Source organism: Hyla sarda, chromosome 12, assembly GCF_029499605.1.
Source record: "Hyla sarda isolate aHylSar1 chromosome 12, aHylSar1.hap1, whole genome shotgun sequence".
Taxonomy (NCBI): Eukaryota; Metazoa; Chordata; class Amphibia; order Anura; family Hylidae; genus Hyla; species Hyla sarda.
In genome coordinates, this window is record NC_079200.1 from 43,058,228 (window position 1) to 43,063,962 (window position 5,735).

General features: G+C 41.1%; 1 protein-coding gene across 3 annotated transcripts in view; it reads right to left on the bottom strand.

The window, feature by feature from the left end:
* ACE (angiotensin I converting enzyme) overlaps nt 1-5,735 on the bottom strand; it is a 147,178-nt gene that overhangs the window by 32,632 nt on the left and 108,811 nt on the right. The gene's annotated exons all lie outside the window — the stretch shown is intronic.

Below are 5,735 nucleotides of genomic sequence, written 5' to 3' on the forward strand. Positions count from 1 at the left end.
GTTTGTTTTTGTGGGATCAGTTGATCTTTATAATGACAGCTGACAAGTGTAGCTCCTGTATATAGCTTAACTACTTAAAATAACTATCCTTAAAATTTCCTTAATGTTTTTAATTTATCCCTCTAAGGGGCTGTGTTTTTGCGCTGTGACTAGTAGATTTTATTAATATTGTGGTTTATGTGGGAACTTTTGGTCGTTTTTTATTGGATACAAAGTAGATGTTCCTTTAGGAAAAAAAAAAAAAGAAACATGCAGAATTCTGTCCAAATGATGCGGAATTCCGTATCTTTCTGCATATATGCAGAATTTTTGCCCAATTCATGCGGAAAAGTTTGCTTTTCTTTCATTGCTTTGGTAAAATTTTATGCGGAATCCTTGCAAAGTCCACACAAAATTCACATTAATTCTGCATTTTGCAGAGAAATAAAAAAATAAATAAATAGCCGTAATGTCGTAAAAATTTAGGAAAGGACCTTTTTGCAGAATGTAGAATTTCTGCAGTGGAAAGACTGATGTGGAGATTCTGCAGTATGAATTGGACTGCGGAATCCCATTGATCCATAAGGCTATAAACAAATAGCAGATCTCCTCACGGCAGGCAGAGCAGACATGAAAAGGCCTCCAGATGCAATTCCATGGTCACTGCCATTGGTGAAGTGAGATCAGCTTTGTCTTAAAGGATACCTCTCATCAAATAAACTTTTGATATATTTTAGATTAATGAATGTTGAATAACTTTCCAATAGCATGTTAATGAAAAATATGCTTCTTTCTATTGTATTTTTCCCGATCAGTCCTGTCAGCAAGCATTTCTGACACGTGCTGGAGTCCTAAACACTCAGAGCTGCCAGCCTGCTTTGTTCACAGTCAAACAGGCTGTGAACAAAGCAGGCTGGCAGCTCTGAGTGTTCTCCTTTGTGAAAAAAGCAGACTGGCAGCTCGTAGTGTTTAGGACTCCAGCATGAGTCTGAAATGCTTGCTGCCAGGACTGGTAGGGAGACCCCTAGTGGTCATTTCTTCAAAGTGGAAAATTAAATAGAAAGCAGCATATTTTTTAATAACATGCAATGGTAAAGTTATTCTGCATACATTAATCTATAATATAGCAAAAGTTTTTTTGATGAGAGGTACCCTTTAATGTTGTAGTTCCTAGATAAAGTAAAGTTACGGCACGGTGCACCCAGCCAGCCTAGCTGTAACTGTACGTCATATGTCCTTACTGTATTCACTGCCAAGAATAAAGTCTGCTTTTAAAATAAGTTTTAAAACCAAGCTTTTTTCTCCTTTATGACCAGATGTGTGTGTTTTTTTCCCCCCTTATTTTGTTTCTGAAAATAGTTTGTCTTTATTTTTAAAAACCTTTTTTAAATCTTTTTTTATTTATTAATTTTAAACACTGCAGATTTCTCCTGTACCTAGGACTAATATAATAATCCTTGCTTACAGGGAAATTCTAACCTCCTGAGATACCACTTTGCAGTGTAGTTCTTGCAGCTACATGATCACCGGGACATTAGAAGGAAGAGTCCTGGCTGCTTCCTGAACCCTATACACAGCCCTTATTGAGAATCATGTATGCCGCGATCTGGAAGGCAGAGACTGTAACAAATCTCTGCCTTCTCTGAGTGTTTTTCTACTTCCCAGCAGAGTAATAAGGAAACCTTCTGGACTATTAGAGTCCACAGGTAGTTAGAATTCTATTTTTACCGCTATGGCTATGAAGGAAAGCAATGGATTTGGAGTGCTTCATCAAAAAAATTACCACTGTAAAAGATAGCATAAAAAAAAAAAATCCGTACAGAACTGACACCTTGAACCTTTACTGTGTTAACCTTCACTTTAATCAGTCTCTTACCATTCAGTTGCGCCGCTTTGTTCCCAATCTTCACGTATTCTACGTAATTGTTGCGCATTAGTTTGCCAGAAACATCTCTCCAGCCTTTCCAGGCAAACAGCAGCTCATCATAGTCTCTTGATTTGGCCATTAGTTCAGTGAGGTCTTAAAACATACATAAGGATGTTAGGGGATAATATTTATTACATTTCATAGCAATATTTGCTTTGCTATGTATCCTTTTAGTTAGAAAACATCAGCTTTACTTCTTTTACAGTACTGGAAACTTTTACAGACATTATACCCATAGCTTATTACTTAAAAGGGGTATTCCGGGCAAAAACATCTTATCCCCTAAGGATGGGGGATAAGATGTCTGATCGCGGGGGGGGGGGGGGGGGCCCGCTGCTGGGACCCCACTGTGATCTCCCTGCAGCACCCGCATTCTAAAGGCTGAGTCTCTAGTTTCAGAAACCTCCGGGTCTGGGGACGTGACTTCACGCCATGCCCCCTCCATTCATGTCTATGGGAGGGGGCATGACGACCATCATGCCCCCTCCCATAGACATGAATGGAGGGGGTGTGGCATTACACGACGCCTCCAGTCCCAGAAACCCAGAGGTTTCCGAGATTAGAGACGCAGCTCCGCATAGAATGCAGGTACTGCAGGGAGATCGCTGGGGGGGGGGTCGTCCCAGCAGTGGGCCCCCCGCGATTAGACATCTTATCCCCTATCCTTTGGATAAGATGTTTTTGCCCGGAGTACCCCTTTAAAGCTAAAATGTACAATATGTGGAGAAGGAAGTGGCAGAGAACTGGAACTACATACAAAGGTTTACCTTTTCATAAGGATGTATGGGGACTAACACCTATACATACAGATAATGTGCATCGAGACTTCCCAGTTCTCCCCCCCCCCCCTATAGATGTCAGCAAAGAGTAGGGTTAGACATGTTTGATTTCAAACTGTCCAACCCTTTTGTTTTTCGAGAGAAGCCAATGCCCAAGCTGTCTGGCAGCAGCTTACTTCCTCTCTTCCCATTCACAAAACCAAAACATTCCTCTGAGCCATATATGGTTTTAAATTTAAGTAACAGATCGATAAATACTTTTATGGCACATTTATGTTTATCAATACCACAGGCAGTGTTGGATCACCTTCACGATATCATGCTTAAAAACATACCCATGGGGATTTTTTGCAGGATTGGATCATTTCAGTGGCTGGGCCATGCCTCCATGACAGTTTTGGGCCCCAATAAAACTTTGATTTTGGCACGTACCAAGACAAAGGAGCATCATCTTGGGTATGTTTAAAAGTCAACCTGTCATAATACTGGTGCAGGCATTGTGATCCTGGAACACTATGAATTACCCCCGAGACCCCTGGGCATTACAAAGCAATTCTAGAATAAAAATTACGCCGGGACCCAAATAACTATTCCTCAGAATAGATCTTGGCGGCTGCTCCCCCTGTCTGGCTTGAGGGGCGCATCTCTCCCTATACACGGCTAGGGAACAATCCCCATAGCTTTTATACTAAAGTAATATTACTATACCACACAATCTCACCTGGGTCAAGAGGCATACACTTGTCGTCTTTGCATACTTTAGCCTTGCTATAGGTGGTTTCCATTTCAGAGACTATTTCATTATACTGAAAAAAAAGGGGGGGGGGGGATTTATAAATCATATTTCAAGTCCTCTTTAAATAGAAGCCAGCACAGCAATTATGTGATGCCACAGATGAGACTTCTAACAACCAAAAGGGGAATAGTGCAGCTTTAGAAAGCATGATTCAAACTTATAGAAGGAAATAAAATCCCCCATAAATGTTACAGAAGTCTGTGTTTGTATCTCTTTATTGTGAATTTAAATTGTCAATACAGTGTAAATGGTGCTTTCTAATAATGCTGGATGTTTGCCCTTTACTGCTGTATTTATTTGCTGGATAAGCATAGCCCATGTATGCAGATCGTACAATCAATATTTCTAGTGAGATGACACTCTACTTTTAGCTAGTGTCTAACACAAAACAGCCACCCTTTGTGGAATGTAGCAACACATGCAAAGCCTTAAAAGAGAAGTATCATGGGGGGGGGGGAAACTCTCCCCTATCCAAAAGGATGGGGGATAAGTTTTAGATCGCAGGGGAAGTCCAACCGTTGGGACCCCCCGCAATCTTATACGGGCTCCAGCTGTCCCCAGGAGTGGTGTGTCACGGCCCTCGCACAAAGCGGCGGCCCCCTCCATATATCTCTTTGGAAGAGCAAAAGATAGCTGAACGGCTCTCCCATAGAGATATATGGAGGGGGAGTGTTGTGTGCTGCAAAGTCGCTCCCAGGGAAAGCCTGGGCCATGTAGAGGAGATGGTGGGGTGACGGTGGGTGGTGTCCCAGTGATCAGATCCCCCGCGATCTAAAACTTATGCCCTATCCCTTGAAAAGGGGATAACCTCCTCCCCCCCCCCCCTCCTCCCGATATATCTCCTTTAAAATTAATACAATGCATTGATGGAATTGCAAGAGTGGGAGCCACACTTAGTAGTGTATTCATAAAATGCTGGCTTCTATCACATTAATATGCCTACAATCTGTATATCCTGAGAGCCGATGCACAAAGGTCTTCCCAATGTTTATCCCTTAAATGGCACCAAAAATGTTATGCGTTAGTTACAATCACCCCCTTTTAAGACTCAGAATAATAAAATTACAACAAGCTCTGAAACCAGTTTTATGTAGTAGAGCAAAGATTGAATTTAAATATATTGAGTTGTTATTTGGCAGCATTGTCTTAGAGTAGGTTAACCCAGGTCACCCTAAGTCCTCAATGAGAGGAACCCAACATTGTCCATATACAATGTAGAAGGGAGGAATCATTAAGTGTCTTGTCATGAGTTGCAGGGAGAAGGAGAGAGAAGTGTAGAACTCAACTTCGACCGTGTAGGTTAACTGTGCCATGGAGTCACAAACTGATCTATACACCCTGCAGACAGTTGTCACCACATATGGTCATAATTTTTAACTATAGACGTGTAATATCCTTTGTGATCTACCACCATTCTACTGTTTACTGTTTAGCCTCTTATTTCCTATTCAAAAAAACAATTGCAGATCATCAACATATGCATTGTCAATGCTCACCTGTCTCTGCTCCTCCTCTGGCAAAGCAGCCTTATCAATATCACTGAGCTTTCTCAGAAGCCGCTGGATCTCTGTGTTTTGAAAATCACTATAGTCGAAGTTCCTTGCCAGCTTTCCATATTGTAGAGTATGATTAGACATGGCGAGATTCTTCTCCAGCTGTGAAGGAGCAAGACCAATAAAATCTTCATTACCTTTATGAAATATGTCTATAGAAGTGGTCTGTGGCTCATATATAGATGTGTGTGTGTGTGTGTGTGTATTTATGCATGTATGTATATGTGTGTGTGTATTTATGCATGTATGTATATGTGTGTGTGTATTTATGCATGTATGTATGTATGTATGTATGTATGCATGCATGCATGCACGTGTGTGTGTGTGTGTGTGTGTGTGTGTGTGTGTGTGTGTGTGTGTATGCGCGCCCCATTTGCTGCAGATATGTGGTGTGGATAAATATGCCATATTTGAAGACATAATTCTTGTATTTAGCTGAGCTGCAGTAACATGTCTGGAGGGTTGATATATAATGTACGGTTAATAATATGAGCAGGGATCAAAATGACATCTACATCTGTTGTAGCTGCAACCTTGGTAATGATGTACAGGATTTTGCATCCACTGTTTAATTTTCTGAAGTTCTGCCTGTACATAACTTTCAGAATGATAGGCAGAGGCGCATTAAAGGGGTATTCCAGGCAAAACCTCTTTTATATATATCTCAACTGGCTCTGGAAAGTTAAAACAGATTTGTAAAT